At 44.3% G+C, this 17,411-nt stretch overlaps 1 protein-coding gene across 2 annotated transcripts in view; it reads right to left on the bottom strand.

Moving 5' to 3' along the window:
- ENTREP2 (endosomal transmembrane epsin interactor 2) overlaps window positions 1-17,411 on the bottom strand; it is a 1,465,465-nt gene that overhangs the window by 151,222 nt on the left and 1,296,832 nt on the right. The gene's annotated exons all lie outside the window — the stretch shown is intronic.

Consider the following 17,411-nt stretch of genomic DNA (forward strand, 5'->3'; position numbering starts at 1 on the left):
AAACATCCAAATGACCCTGATCAAAAGTTCCCATACCCCATTTATTCATACCGTGTTGCCCCCTCTAACATCAATGACAGCTTGAAGTCTTTTGTGGTAGTTGTGCATGAGGTTCTTTATTTTCTCAGATGGTAAAGCTACCCACTCTTCTTGTCAAAAAGCCTTCAGTTCCTGTAATTTCCTGGGCTGTCTAGCATGAACTGCGCTGTTGAGATCTCCCCAACGTGGCTTAATGATATTGAGGTAAGGAGACTGAGATGGCAACTCGAGTACCTTTACTTTGTTCTGCTGTAGCCAATGACAGGTCAACATTGCTTTGTGTTTTGGATCATTGCCATGCTGGAACGTCCTAGTACATCCCATGCGCAGCTTCTGGGCTGATGATTGAAATTTGCCTCCAGTATTTGCTGATAACTTGCTGCATTAATCTTTCCTTCAACTTTGACCAATTTTCCTCTGCCTTTGTAGCTCACACATCCCCAAAACATCAGTGATTCACCTTCATGCTTCACAGTAGGAATGGTGTTCCTTTCATCGTAGGCCTCATTCTGCCGGGGTTTGTTAACTTTTAAGCACAACGGTATACATACTAATATATTATCAATAACGAATAAATGTATACTTAACCCATTTCTGACACATGATGTACTATCCCGTCCATGTGCCCTGTGCCTTAATGCCCATGGACGGGATAGTACATCATACCCGATCAACCGCACTCACAGGGGGAGTGTGGCTGATCGCGGTCAGTTGTCAGCTGATTCTCACAGCTGACACCCGGCACAAAGTGCCAGGAACAGTCACGGACCACTCCCGGCATGTTAACCCCCGGAATACTGTGATCAAACATGATTGTAGCATTCCGGGAGCAGTCAGAGGGGCTGTCAGCTGTGACAGACCCTCTGTCTTTGGATCGGAGACCCCGTGGCATGACGTGGGGTCCCGATCACTGCCATGGAGACCTGATGTCATTATGAAGACATCTGGGTCTTCAGGCCTGAGAGACTTCCTGTCATGCACAGTGCATGTCAGGAAGTCTCACAGGTCAGTGCAAAGAAGCTGCAGCACTGACAGTTTCTATAGTATGCAGCTCTGCATGCTATAGAAGCGATCAGGCTGCACAAAATAAGTGTCCCATAGTGGGACAAGGTGTAAAAGTAATAATTAATAAAAAAAAAATTAAATAATTTTAAAAATATTTTAAAAAATAATATAAAATCAATATTTATTCCAGCAATAAATATTTAAATTAAAAAATCTAGACAACAAAAGTACACATATTTAGTATCGCCATGCCCGACCTATAAAACTGTCCCACTAGTTAACCCTTTTAGTGAACACCATTAAAAAAAAACAAGGCAAAAAAAATGCTTTATCATCATACCGCAGAACAAAAAGTGGAATACCATGCGATCAAAAAGACAGATATAAATAAATGTGGTGCCACTAAAAATGTAATCTTGTCCCGCAAAAAACAAGCCACCATATAGCTCCATCACCGGAAAAAGTTATAGCTATTAGAATAAAGGGATGCAAAAATAATTATTTATTATATAAAATTATTGTATAAAAGTGCCAAAACATAAAAAATTATATAAATGAGGTATCGCTGTCATCGTACTGACCCGAAGAATAAAAATGCTTTATCATTTTTAGAACACTTGTGAAAGGTATTAACACCCCCCCAAAAGAAATTCATGAATTGCTGGTTTTTGTTCATTCTGTCTCTCAAAAATCAGAATAAAAAGCGATAAAATTTCATGAGCCCGAAAATGGTTAAATAAAAACGTCAACTCATGCTGCAAAAAACAAGACCTCACATAACTCTGTGGGCTAAAATAAGGAAAAATTATAGCTCTCAAAATGTGCTGAGGCAAAAACTATTTTTTGCAATAAAAAGTGCCTTTAGTGTGACAGCTGCCAAACATAAAAACCTGCTATAAAAACCCTTTATAAATAGTAAATCAAATCCCCCTTTATAACCCCTTAGTTAGGGAAAAATAATTAAAAAAAAAAGCATTTATTTCCATTTTCCCTTTAGGATTAGGGCTAGGGTTAGGATTAGGACTACGGTTAGGGTTGGGGCTATAGTTAGGGTTAGGGTTGGAGCTAAAGTTAGGGTTAGGGTTGGGGCTAAAGTTAGGATTACGGTTACAGTTGGGATTAGGGTTAGGATTAGGGTTGGGGTGTGTTAGGGTTATGGTTATGGTTCAGCTTAGAGTTAGGGGAGTGTTGGGGTTGGGGCTGGAGTTAGAATTGGGGGGTTTCCACTGTTTAGGCACATCAGGGGCTCTCCAAACATGACATGGCGCCTGATCTCAATTCCAGCCAATTTTGCATTGAAAAGTCAAATGGCGTTCTTTCCCATCTGAGCTCTGCCATGTGTCCAAACAGTGGTTTACACCCACATATAGGGTATCAGCATACTTAGGACAAATTTCACAACAACTTTTTGGGTCTAATTTTTCCTGTTACACTTGGGAAAGTAAAAAATTGGGAGTGAAAATATCATTTTTGTGAAAAAATATGATTTTTTATTTTTACGACACTACATTATAAACTTCTGTGAAGCACTTGGGGGTTCAAAGTGCTCACCACACATTTAGATAAGTTCCTTAGGGGGTCTACTTTCCAAAATGGTGTCACTTGTGGGGGGTTTCCACTGTTTAGGCACATCAGGTGCTCTCCAGATGCAACATTTGTCATTCGATCTCAATTCCAGCCAATTTTGCATTGAAAAGTCAAATGACGCTTCTTCCCTTCCGATCTCTGCCATGCGCCCAAACAGTGGTTTACTTGAATATATGGGGTATCAGCATACTCAGAACAAATTGTGCAACATCTTTTGGGGTCCAATTTCTCCTGTTACCCCTAGTAAAATAAAACAAATTGGATCTTTTTTGTGAAAAAAAGTTAAATGTTCTATTTTTAAAAACATTCCAAAATTTCCTGCGAAGCACCTGAAGTGTTAATAAACTTCTTGAATGTGGTTTTGAGCACCTTGAGGGGTGCAGTTTTTAGAATGGTATTTTCTATCCTATAGAACCCTCAAAGTGGCTTCAAATGTGATGTGGTCCCTAAAAAAATGGTTTTGTAAATTTTGTTGTAAAAATGAGAAATCACTGGTCAGCTTTTAACCCTTATAACTTCCTAGCAAAAAAAATTTGGGTTCCAAAATTGTGCTGATGTAAAGTAGACATGTGGGAAATGTTACTTATTAAGTATTCTGTGTGACATATCTGTGAATTAAGGGCATGAAAATTCAAATTTGGAAAATTGCCAATTTTCAACATTTTCGCCAAATTTCCATTTTTTTCACAAATAAACGTAAGTCATATCAAAGAAAGTTTACCTCTATCATAAAGTATAATATGTCACAAGAAAACAGTGTCATAATCACCAGGATCCATGGAAGCCTTCCTGAGATATTACCTCATAAAAGGACAGTGGTCAGAATTGTAAAAATTGGCCCGGTCATGAACGTGCAAACCACCCTTGGGGTTAAATGGGTTAATAATACATACCTTACTTTTTGAGATGAGTGGCGTACGCAAAATTAGAATTTGCATAGTTGCACAAATTTTCCCAGGAAATTCTATTGCAAAGAAGTTATTCTCTGTGAATTAAACGTCCCTCATTATTCTCTTGTGTCTCTCCAGATCATAATTAATGTAAGACAAAAAAACAAACTCTCCTGACTGATTACCATCCTGGTTTTTGCGCTCCTCACATCAACCACCTCATCTTCATCACAGCTTTATGACAATGAGGAACAGAGTGCCAGAGAAGTGAGTGGTAAGGTAAATGTGTTTTTTTTTTTTTTTTTTTTTTTTCTTGCATTTTGATGACCCTTTATGTTTCAGAAAAAGGCAGTCACTAAATTTGCACGGAAGCGATCTACAAAGAAATCTGCATTTTTATGAATGCGGATTTTTGTAATATTTGAGTAGAATTCAATTGCACTTGAATATTCGCTCATCTCTAATCATTTTGTAAAGGTGTAAAGTATATGTAAAAGAGAAGTGAGCAAAATCAAGCAATTTTGTATGTTTCTTAAAGGGGATGTGAGGTGTTTGCTCCTCAACTGAGAGCAGCATGATGTAATCAAAGAGAACCAAAATCCAGTGATGTATCACTTAGTTTACTGGGTGCAGAAGTTGTGACACAATCAGAGTTCTTAGATGTAGAATGGAGCAGAGTAGAGAAACCTGACCCTGCCCACACCAGGCTCTCTGTACATAATCTATTGACAGTGAGCTGCTTATCACAGAAGGGGGCAGAGTCGTTTTGTGCACATTAGACCTTTCAGTGATAATGTCCTAGTGATAATAAAAGCCTTTACATTTCATATTTAGATGGAAAGGTAATAATAACAAGAAGCAAACTTTCAAGACATGCCAATTATAGGATATATAGGATTGCTTAAAAATATATGCAAAGCACATTTTTCCGCTAGTGAGAGGCAATTGGGTTCCCTCAGGAACAAGAAAATGGTGAGCTTACTACATATGCACCCCTAGAACTTGACCCCCTGGCATTACTTATAAAAATAATTTTCCAATTTTTTATATAAAATAATGATATCATCTAGAAAAACAAGATTTGCTTTGGTGATTGTGCTATTAAAGTGGTGGCCACATTCATGGTTCAACTTTACCACTCACATAATAAGAAAATATGTAGTCATTAAAATGAACCTGTGACCATGAAAAAGTAGTAGGAATCTGCATCCACCATATAATAGAGCCGAATGATTCAGCTTTGATCTAGTCACTTAAATATCTGCTCTTTCTGGGATTATTAGTCTACTGGGTAGTCCTAGCAGTGACTGACAGATTTCTTCATATAAGCGTGCGTATGGGCATAGCTGTCAATCATTGATAGGACCACCAACTAAACTGAAAATGCCCGAAAGAGCAAAAGTTTAAGTGATTAAAACACAGGTTATACAAGATCTTGTCCCACAAATCATCCATGATTCACTCAGATACATACACACAGGGAGAGACCTGACAGTCTAAATGAGCGGGACATGGACAGTCTGACAGGGACCTATGTCCTGAACTAGTCATCCTTGTCATCTTTTCCCTGGCTTTTAAAGTATGTGTTCTATGAAACTCTACTGGTTTTCAGAGTACAATTTTACACAACTCTCCAAGGTGTACAGGACTCCACTTCCTTCCCCATCCACATCGGATTTTTCAAGTTGCCCAGCGTGGATCCATGACATAACCTCTGTAGCCCTATTTAAGGCCAACAAAACACACACTTGTGTCTTGGGATTGAAATTGATCCCTGATTGGTTTCTACTTTATCCATCCTGATGCTCCGGAAATCATTGACTGTGCCTAGTACTCACTTCCCAAATGCCTTCCTGCTTGCTCCATCAACACTCAAGGTCCCTGTTTCCACCCAGATCTGAGGTTTAGAGGATCCATCTCACCAAGTGAGCCTAACACAAACATATCTGGCTGCAATAATGGAGCTGATCACTTATGCATGCTACTCATGGTTTGCGTATTTAGAATTTCCTGTTGGGTGCTCTTTAATTATTGTGACAATATTGAAGCATATGGATCAACTGTTTCTACACATTGCCTGACTCAGTGTGTTAAGAACATCAGGCTTTTATAGTACAAAAAAATAGCATCTTTCGTGGAGTTGTCTGAAAGTATTTAGGAAAACAAGAAAGGCTTCAGGCACTGAAATAAACTGTAGATCCTAAACTATTCTCACTCGATAAAGCAGTTATAAATAAAACACAAAATGTGCTGTGACAAGGTCAAGAGGACACACAGAGGATGTCATGTTTGGCAAAAAGCATCATTCCAGCTCAGCCTGAGCACACTTAAGCATCCGACATCTCATAAAATCGGTGGCAGATCCCACGAAAAGTCATCAATCACTTCCAAGCCAGCACTTGTGTCCAAGACTTAATTTAAATTTGGCCTTTCATAAAACTAACTGTGACATGCTATTTTAAAGCTATTAGGAGGAAAGATTTCAGTTCATGTGGAATTCTCCATCAGTATGTTTCTTCCCACAAAGTCAGAAAGGAGAAAAAAAATGTTTTGCAATACATTCTGAATCAGTAATACCTAGAGTTGAGCAAAACGGGTCGGTCAAATTCAAAAATAGCCGACTTTAGCTAAAGTCGGGTTTCGCTGATCGAAACCCGACCATAGCCTGAGGTCGGCCATGAGGTCACCGATCAGAGCGCCAAAGTCGCGTTTCAAATAATGCTTCCAGCGCCTTTTCCCAGCCAATGATGGAGGACGCATACTGTGGGCAACGCGATGACATGGACAGTGGCCACCACCATCTTAGAGAAGGGCATTGAAGTGATTAGATGGCTTTGTGTGGCGTCACAGTGGGTATAAAAGGTTGTGACCACCGACCGCCATCTTACTTCTGCCGATCTTAGAATAGGGAGAGGTGCTGCTGATTCTGAACAGGGAGAGCATTAAGCTGGAGTCACACATAGCGACTTACCAGCGATCCCGACAACGATATCAACGTGTCAGGATCGCTGGTAAGTCGCTATGTGATCGCTGGTGAGCTGTCAAACAGACAGCTTCACCAGCGATCAGCACAGCGATGCCGAGCGTGCGGCATCGCTGTATTTGTTAGCGCTGATGCCATCCCTGTAAAAAAATAGAATTAAAATAAAAAACATTGTTGTTCTCACCTTCCAACGTCCCGCGCAGCCATCCCGCCTCTCTCCACGTTCCCGGTCCCAGTGATCCTTTGCACGAATGACTGCGAGACTTCGCGCTCCCGCGAGACCGTGACATTCTCGCGGTCATTCTTGCAAAGGATTACTGGGACCAGAGCGTGGAGAGAGGCGGGATGGCTGCGCGGGACATCGGAAGGTGAGAATAACAATATTTTTTATTTTCTTTATTATTTTTTACAGCTGATCGCTGGTCTCCCGCCTGTCACACGCAGCGATGCGTGCTGGCCAGCGGGAGACCAGCGATGAAAAAAAAGTCCAAAGGTTTCTTGTAGCGATCAGCGATACCGGCAGGGGGGCCGATCGCTGTGACACACAGCGATCTCGCTGGTGAGATCGCTGTTACGTCACAAAAGTTGTGACTCAGCAGCGATCTCGCTAACGAGATTGCTATGTGTGACTCCAGCTTTAGGCAGGGAAGAAGAAAAAAAAACTGCTTCTGCTGATAGCGCTTTTCACTGTACAGTTAAGCTGGAGTCACACATAGCAATCTCGCTAGCGAGATTGCTGCTGAGTCACAACTTTTGTGACGTAACAGCGATCTCACTAGCGACATCGCTGTGTGTGACAGCGATCAGCGACCGGCCCCCCTGCCGGTATCGCTGATCGCTGCAAGAAACCTCTGGACTTTTTTTTTCGTCGCTGGTCTCCCGCTGGCCAGCACGCATCGCTGCGTGTGACAGGCGGGAGACCAGCGATCAGCTGTAAAAAATAATTAAAAAAATATTGAAATATTGTTATTCTCACCTTCCGACGTCCCGCGCAGCCATCCCGCCTTACTCCACGCTCCGGTCCCAGTAATCATTTGCAAGAATGACCGCGAGAATGTCACGGTCTCGCGGGAGCGCGAAGTCTCGCGGTCATTTGTGCAAAGGATCACTGGGACCGGTAGCGTGGAGAGAGGCGGGATGGCTGCGCGGGACATCGGAAGGTGAGAATAACAATATTTTTTATTTTAATTCTATTTTTTTACAGGGATAGCATCAGCGCTAACAAACACAGCGATGCCGCGCACTCGGCTTCGCTGTGCTGATCGCTGGTGAAGCTGTCTGTTTGACAGCTCACCAGCGATCACATAGCGACTTACCAGCAATCCTGACACGTTGATATCGTTGTCGGGATCGCTGGTAAGTCACTATGTGCGACTCCAGCTTTAGTGTGCAGTGAAAGGGGAGGATTTTTGTTGTGTGCAGCAGCGCTGGTGGTGATTAGGCTGCCTTATAAGGCTACCTGCTAACTGCATTGCTGTGTGCACACTGCTGTTCAAACTGCTTTTTTCAAAGCACTCCAACTTTTATTATTTTTGTCCTGGTGAGTTACTGAGCGTTCATTTTTTCACACACCATAAAGCGGTGTACGCTCTTCACACACTACCATGTACTGGCTGGTATCACAGACAAATAGAAGCTATCTGGGTGTGACTCTGGAAGAACAAGCCAAGGAGTTTTTCCATTTTTCCAGACCTACACCTTAGTTTGCTGTCCGCTTTTCAAACAGTTTCGTATATCTGCTGTTTGATTACGGTCAAAACTAGACAGTCCCTATACAAATAGATGGAGATTGACAATTTTCCATACAGACACCGTATAGCGGTGTACGCTCCTCACACACTACCGTGTACCGCCTTGTATCATGGACAAATAGAAGCTATCTGTGTGTGACACTGGAAAAAAAAGCAGAGGAGTTTTTCCATTTTTCCAGACCTACACCTTAGAGTGCTGTCCGGTTTTCAAACAGTTTCATATATATGCTGTTTGATAACGGTCAAAACTAGACAGACAGCGTGTGTCAGTCCCTATACAAAGAGGCAAAGATTGACAATGTTCCATACACACCATATAGAGCTGTCTGATTCTCAAACAGTATTGTATATCTGCTGTTCGCATTACAGTCATATCTCTACAGAGTCAGCGTGTGTGTGTGACACTCCGTAAATACATATATGGAGATTGTTACACAAAAAATGTATACAGCTGTACACTTCTGATACAGTTCCGTATATCTGCTTGTTGGATTACGGTCCAATACATACTGTGAGAGCGTCTGTGACTAACAAAATATATACGTAGATTTAATTTTTTAATACACCTTACACAGCTGGACACACCTCATACAGTACCATCTCTCTGCTGGTATTTTTGGTACATTTTCCCAAACTTGAGGAAATATGGTGGAAGAGGCCATGGACGTGGGCAGGGGGGCACAGCTGGTACTGATGGTGGTGGTGCATCGGCTTGTTCTGGCAAAAGCACAATAGCAGGTAAGGCAGGAGGTGTTGAGCCTGCGTCATCGTCTGGCCCCAGAAGGCCTGTAAGGTTGCCTTTTCTTGGAGTAGGAAAACTGCTTTTAAAGCCGGAGCATCAGGAATTGGTTTTGGCGTACATTGCCGAAACCGCCACCAGCTCTATCGCCTCCTCTTCTGAACGTTCAAAACCTGCAAGCACGGAGTCGTCAGTGCAGGGTTCTGGTCAGGAATAACACCTTTCCTTGTGTCCTTCACCCCCACCAAAAGTTAAGGATGCGGCAGCCCACACTTCAGATTACCCTATAGAGCTCTTTTCACATACCATGCCTGGGTTATCCAGTCAAATCCAGAATTCCCCAGTCCAAGATGAATCTGACATAGAGTGCACTGATGCACAGCCACTGCTAGATGATTCTGCTGGTACATTGACCCAGAGCACTACATTGCCCGCACAGTCTATTGAGCCAGAATCTGACCCTGATGAAACTCAGGTGCCCCTTCCTGCATACTATACCACCTTACACGGTGACACAAAGGAACGTAAAGAGTAAGGTGCAGATGACTTGAAGAGGAGGTGATGGATGACCCAGTTCTTGACCCGGATTGGCATCCATTGGGGGAGGAGGGTGGCGCTGGCAATAGTTCAGATAAGGACAAGGATCCACAGCAGGCATTGTCATCGCAGCAGCAGTTAACTGGCAGGCCCATAGCTGTCCAAAAACATGGAACAAAAACTAAAAGAGTTGCAGGACAGGTTGGCGAGACGGTCAACTTAGCACAGTGTGCAAGGCCAGAAAATGTATACCATAGTAGGAAGAGTGCAGTGTGGCACTTCTTTGTCCAAAATCCTACTGAGGAGGCAAAGGTTACCTGTAAGAAGTGCGGAAGGACCTTTAGCCGAGGTAAACAACTCAAAAATTTGAATACCAGTTGCATGCTTAGACATTTTATCAACATGCACTTGCAAGCGTGGACGGACTACAAAACCTCAGGTAGCACATGTGCACCTGCTCTGACTGAAGGTAGCCAGCAACGCTCCATCGCTTCCCCCACTGTAACACCACCACCACCGTTAAGCACACCACCAGCACTAAATGTGGAGGTGTCGTCGCAAGGCCAAAGCACTCAGGGAATCACAATGGTTTTGCAACACAACACTGAATCTAGGCCATCACCACCAATACCATCACCAACCCCCTCTCACTCCGTCCGGTCCACCGCTACTTCCCCCATATGCAGCTCTCCAGTCCAGCTCACCCTACCAGACATTCTGAGTAGGACAAGAAAGTACTCATCCTCTCATCCGCGTACACTTTGTTTGAATGCCTACATTGCCAAACTAATCTCATTAGAGATCATGCCCTACCGTTTGGTTGAAAGCGAAGCTTTCTCCGACCTCATGGCCTACGCTGTCCCATGCTATGACCTACCCAGTCAGCACTTCTTTTCTCGAAAAGCCATCCCTGTCCTCCACCGGCATGTGAAAGACCGTATTGTCCATGCACTAAAACAGTCAGTGAGTGGAAAGGTGCACCTCACAACAGATTCATGAACCAGTAGGCATGACCAGGGCTGTTACGTGTCCATCACTGCGCACTGGGTTAATGTGGTGGATGCAGGCTCCACTGGGGACAGGGGCGGTGGAACAGTGCTGCCTAGCCCATAGTATAGGAAGCAGTTGGCTGTAGGCTTTTGATCCTCCTCCTCTATCAGCGAAAGCTCATCCACAGAGATCAGTTGCATGAGCACTCCATCCGCAGCTGGCAGTGTTGCACATGAGGTGTCCCACTATCGAACAGCTAGTGGTAAGCTTTAGCAGGCTGTGTTAAAGATGATGTCTTTCGGCAACAACAGACACACCACGGAGGTACGGGCCGACTTCTTGCAGCGACAAACTGAGTCATGGCTGTGCAGTCTACATCTTGATTCAGGCAAGGTAGTCAGTAATAATGGCCGTAATTTTGTGGCAGCCATAGCCCGTCCAAAACTCACACACATACCTTGCCTGGCTCTCACTTTGAACCTGGTGGTGCAGTGCTACCTTAATAATTATCCAGAGTTAACATCTCTGCTCCATAAGGTGTGAAGACTGTGTTCGCACATCCGTCGCTCAAACGTCCACTCCACTCGTATGCAGAAGCTGCAGCAATTGCTCCACCTCTCCAAGCACCTCCTAATGATAGACGTTGCAACAAGGTGGAACTCCACCCTGCTCATGGTTGAGAGGCTGTGCAAACAGAGGCAGGCTGTAATACATTTGTGGGAGGATACACGGGCAGGCAGTTTGAGGGAAGACATGGAATTGTCGGGTGTACAGTGGTCAAAGCTGAAAGACCTCTGTAAAGTTTTGAGGAATGCACATGGCTGGTAAGCACACATGATGCCATCATAAGCATGAGCATCCCACTTATGCGTCTGCTCATGCAAGGTTTGACACACATTAAGGATCAGGCGTCTGCAGTGGAGGAGGAGGAGGAGGGAAGCCTTGCTGACAGTCAGCCATTGTCTGGTCAGGGAACTGTCCTGGACAAGGTGGAGGAAGAAGAGGAGGAGGATGAGGGGGATGATTATTTTGGGCAGGAGGATGCTTCTCAGGGGGCAAGAGAAAGTATTGGCGTTCCAAGGTCAGGTACAGTGTTTGTGCATGACTGTAGGGATGTGGATTTGCCAGAAAGTGCTCCTCCACCCACCACTGGCAGTGCATCATTGACACCTGGAAAATTGGCCCACATGTGCGATTATGCCTTGCGGATCCTAAAAAGGGACCCCCCGCATTGACAAAATGATGAGGGATGACGACTACTGGCTAACAAGCAACTCTGGTAAACCATTTGTTTGAGGCTTTCCCTGCACACAGCAGCAGTGCTGGTTCTCCCACGAGCCATAGTGGGCACAATGGAAGAGGTGTTCGTGGTGAACACAGCCAAAGTGGCGTTGGAGACAGGGGTTTAATGACCATGTTGTGGAATGATTTCTCAAGTACTGCTCACACGACTGCTAATACTGCATCGATTAAAAGTGACAGGAGACAGCAGTTGTCAACTATGGTTACAAACTACTCCTCCCATATCGATGTTCTCCCTCACAGGTCATTCCCCTTTGACCATTGGGCCTCTAAAATGGACGCCTGGCCTGAATTGGCACAATATGCCATACAGGAGCTCGCTTGCCCTGCTGCTAGTGTGTTATCTGAAAGAGTCTTCAGTGCTGCTGGATCAATTCTGACAGAAAAAAGGACCTGTCTGTCTATCCAAAATGTTGATGATCTAACCTTCATTAAAATGAACCATTATTATTATTATGCATTTATATATCGCCATTTATTCCATGGCGCTTTACATGTGAAAAGGGGAAATATAGACAAGTAAAATAAACATGTGTAAGACAAGGGACACACAAGTACATAAGGAGAGGGGACCCTGCCTGCGAGGGCTCACAGTCTACAGGGATTGGTGAGGATACAGTAGGAGAGGGTAGAGCAGTAGTGTGGTTCAGTAGACCGAGGAGCATTGCAGGCTGTAGGCTTGTCAGAACAGGTGGGTCTTCAGGTTCTTCTTGAAGGTTTCCACTGATGGTGAGAGTCTCATGTGTTGTGGCAGGGAGTTCCAGAGCATGGGGTAAGCACGGGAGAAGTCTTGTATGCAGTTGTGGGAAGAAGAGATAAGGGGGGAGTGGAGAAGGAGATCTTGAGATGATCGAAGGTTGCATGCGGGTAGGTACCTAGAGACCATGTCACAGATGTATGGAGGAGACAGGTTGTGGATGGCTTTGGATGTCATGGTTAGGGTTTTGAATTGTAGCCTCTGGGCAATAGGAAACCAGTGAAGAGCCTGGCATAGGGGGTAGGCTGGGGAATAGCGGGGAGACAGGTGGATTAGTCGAGCAGCAGAGTGTAGGATGGACTGGAGCGGAGCCAGAGTGCTAGACGGGAGGCCAGAGAGTAGGAGGTTGCACAATACTCAGGAGGTGTTCCAGCAACTTCGACCAAAGGATGGTTAAAATCAAAAGACTTTATTCCAAAAAAATGATTAAAAACAGAATAGATGCATAAAAAACATATGGTTCACCATTGTGACAGACGCTTACGCGTTTCGGACTGGAGGGTCCTTATTCATAGCTTAACATGGAATAACATTTTGTCAGATTGTTCCATAAAATTAATGTCCCTTATTATCCAATATGAGGAAGAAAAAGTTTCCGTTTTCGATAAAAAAAAATCAAAGATATTGAAACTGAATTAATACAATTTGAGAAAACGGATTATTTTATTAAATCTAAAAAGAAGATCTTTGATAATCTGAATATGCTGGAAGGGGACATTGTAAAAAGGAAACAAGAAAAATTTAAAAGAGACATTAGAGATTATGATGAAAATGTGGTCTACAGTTGGAAAACATTCAATAGAAATAATACCCTGAACAGTAGCTTTCAAAAGCGGTATAAATCGCAAAGCAGCCGTTGACATTGATGGATAAGTCTGGTAGAGGGGTAGAGTGAGATAGGGGAAAGATGATGAATTCTGTTTTGTCCATGTTCAGTTTGAGAAAGCGAGCAGAGAGGAAGGCTGAGATAGCAGACAGACATTGTGGGATTTCAGTCAGTAAGGAGGCGAGGTCGGGTCCAAATAGGTAGATCTGCGTGTCATCGGCATAGAGGTGATACTGCAAACCGTGGGATTCTATGAGCTGTCCCAAGCCGAAGGTATAGATGGAAAATAGTAGGGGCCCTATGACAGAGCCATGGGGAACACCGACAGACAGGAGGCGAGGTGAGGAGGTGGTGTGTGAGAGGGAGACATTAGGTGTTCGGTCTGTTAGGTATGATGAGATTCAGGATAGGGCCAGGTCTGTGATGCCAAGAGATGAGAGAGTCTGTAGCAGGAGGGAATGGTCTACGGTGTCGAAGGCAGAGGACAGGTCCAGGAGAAGGAGGACAGAGTAATGTCGCTTGCTCTTGGCGATTAGTAAGTCGCTAATGACTTTAGTTAGGGCAGTTTCAGTTGAGTGATGCGGTCGGAAGCCAGATTGTAACCGGTCAAAGAGGAACAGGAGGAGAGGTGGGAGGACAGTTCAAGATATACATGCTGTTCCAGTAGTTTTGAGGTGTAATTGAGAAGAGATATTGGGCGATAGTTAGACACAGAGGATTGGTCAAGGGAGGGCTTTTTGAGGATGGGTGTGATTGAGGCATGTTTGAAGGATGAGTGAAAGACACCATTTGTAAGTGAAAGGTTGAAAAGGTGTGTTAGAGATGGGATGAGGACTGTGGCTAAGTTAGGGATGAGGTGAGATGGGAGTGGGTCGAGGGCACAAGTGGTGAGGTGTGATCTTGACAGAAGTGTGGAGAGCTGATCTTCTGTCATGGTGGAGAAGCTGGCTTTTGCAGAACAGGGCTTAGCGGCTAAGAGGGGCATTGGGGGCTGCGCACCAAAGTTTTGTCTGATCGTGTCGATCTTCTGCTTAAAGGAGGCAAAGTCTTCAGCAGAAATGAGAGGAGGGGGAGGAGGTGTTGTGGGACGGAGTAGAGAATTGAAATTGTTGAAGAGCTGTTTAGGGTTGTGAGACAGGGAGGATATGAGAGATGCGAAGTAAGTTTGTTTTGCGGCAGAGAGCGTGGACTTAAAGCTGACAAGGGACTGCTTTTATGCATTGAAGTGCTCAGTAGAATGGGTTCTCTTCCATCTCTGCTCAGCGGCCCTGGAAACCCATCTCAGTTCTTTGGTCAGGCTGGTCAGCCAGGGCTGCCTGTTGATTGTTTGAGTTTTGCTCTGCATGGAGGGCAGCCGAATCGAGTGTTGCTGTTATTGTGGTGTTATAAAAAGTGGCAGCAGCATCTGTGTCATGAAGGGAAGCTATGTCTGTAAGAGGGAGAAGGGACTCAGAGAGTGATTGTAAATTGAGGTGTTTGAGATTCCTGCGAGGGTGAGCGAGTTTATGGAGCGGGGGTTGCGCAGTAGGAGAGGAGAGGGAAGAGAATGTCAGTAGGTTGTGGTCAGACAGGGGGAGGGGTGGGTTATTGAGGTTAGTGAGGGACCAGATACGAGTGATGATAAGGTCCAGTGTGTGACCATCTTTGTGAGTGGCCGCAGAGGACCATTGAGTTAGGCCGAGGGAAGCCGTGAGCGATAGAAGTTTAGAGGCAGCCGGGGTGGAAGTGTCAATGGGGAGGTTGAAGTCGCCCATGTTGATGGTGAGGATGTCAGCAGAAAGGAAATGGAGTAGCCAGGTGGGGAAGTGGGTTTCAAAGGATTTTGTCCCACCTTCCCCTGATGACACATAGGTTGCCAGAAAGCTTCCTCGCTTTTGTTCTCCTCTTCCTCGGACTTGCCCAATTCCGCCCTTTGCAGCAGCTGAATGTCCAGCCAACACATCAACATATGCCATTTTTTTAAACCTCCCTAAGTGGGCTGCTCACCCCCCTGAATGGCTGGGGTCAACACCTGGCGCACCAAGGCAAGTGCCGTTGCTCTGAACAGGTGGATGGGCCCACAGATGGCCGACGGCACTGGCACAGGGCCCCTCATAGTACATTACAGTGTCTCTGGCGGTGGGGGGACCCACTCGCCGTCAGACACACCAGTGTACTATGAGGGGCCCTGTGCCAGTACCGTTGACCACGAGTGTGCCCCCCCTGCTTGGTCATGGCCACAACACTTGCAAGTTGCAAGACTTACCTCTCCCTGCTCCACCGCTGTGTAGTTTTGGCAGTTAAATCCTTCAAAGGGATGGCCACTAGAAATTTGGTGTATTGATCGATGATGGTTAAGATCTATGCCCTGTCCTGCTGGCCTCTACCTTCAGATGATCAATGGCTACCATTTGAAATGGACGTCAACTTACAAGCGGATGCAGTGGTGCTTTATGATCACCTATCACAGTTGTGATAGTCACAGACGTGTGCCATTCCTGCCACCATTTTTCAATGTCTCCTCTCATGCCAATCCAAAAAAATCACCTATGATATGTGGCTTCTGTCTTTTGCACTCCAAAATGACCAGACACATCATGATAGGCAGTGAGGACCATGCCTACATCTCTCCCTGTGATCACAATTTGATGGAGACGAGCAATGGTGATGTGATCCATGCTACTGCGATAAAGCAATCCTTTCTTCATAAAGAACCATTTTCACTGTCTCCACAGACACGGTAATTGAGGGTCTGCATCGCCTCTGCAACATCTACCGGGAGGTTTTCCCGCGATGAGTAATTCCCAAATTTCTGCTAACACTCGACTTTCCGTCTGTACTTGTATCCATTTAGTTTCCAGTAGTGGAGAGTCTGGACTGGCTTACTGAGATTGAAATATATACGAAGATTTAAAAGTACCACAACACTGTATACTGTTTTACGCTTCGACTACCTTTCCCTTTTTCTATTTGTTAAATTCTGGTGTAATACATACTGAGCCTGTGAGTGTCTGTGTCTGACTCCAGAAGTATAGATGGAAATTTACAATTACCCCTAAACTGGATACACCTGGTATGTGCTGATACAGTACCTTTGTTCAAAATTTTGTATTACGGTATCATCCATAGTGAGTGAGCATGTGTGGTTTACGCCTTCTATGTATACGGTGAATCGGAGATAACAATTTTTACCCTATACTCGATACAGCTTGTATCTTGTTATACAGTAGCTTTGTTCGACATTTAGTATTGCGATCAAATCCATACTGAGTAAGCGTCTGAGACTGACTACGGGACTATGTATACGGAGATTTCAATTGTACCATATAATATATATACTTGCTATCTTGTTATCCAGTACCTTTTTTACAACATTTTTTATTATGGTCAAACCCAGACTGAGTGAGCATCTGAGGGTGACTCCGAAAATATATACTGAGATTTCAAATTTGGCCAACACTGTATACAGCTGTACGCTTGTGTTACATTACCCATTTACAGCTTTTCATATTTTTGTGTAATCCATACTGGGCCTGAGAGCGTTTATGTCTGCCTCCTGAAATGTATACGGAGATTCAGAATGTTTACATTATACAATATATACCTTGTATCTGGTGATACTGTACCCTTTTTCACCTTTTTATTTTATTGGGTAATCCATACTGAGCCTGTGAGCGTCTGTGTATGACTCATGAAATATATACAGAGATTTACTGTTATCCCTAGACTGTATAGAGCTGTACGCTTCTGATACAGTACCATATATCTGCTGGTATTTTGGGTCAATTTTCTAAAACATGAGGAAGTATGGTGGAAGAGGACGTGGACGTGGGGGGCCACCTGGTACTGATGGTGGTGGTGGTGCATCTGCTGGTAGTGCCAAAAACACAATAGCAGGTTAGGCAGGAGGTGTTGAGCCTGCGTCATAGTTTAGCTCTGGAAGGCCTGTAAGGCTACATTTTCTGGGAGTAGATAGACTGCTTTTTAAGCCAGAGCATCAGGAACTGTTTTTGGCTTACATTGCTG

This window comes from Dendrobates tinctorius, unplaced genomic scaffold (genome assembly GCF_039654945.1).
Source record: "Dendrobates tinctorius isolate UK_male_01 unplaced genomic scaffold, ASM3965494v1 ptg000097l, whole genome shotgun sequence".
Classification (NCBI taxonomy): domain Eukaryota; kingdom Metazoa; phylum Chordata; class Amphibia; order Anura; family Dendrobatidae; genus Dendrobates; species Dendrobates tinctorius.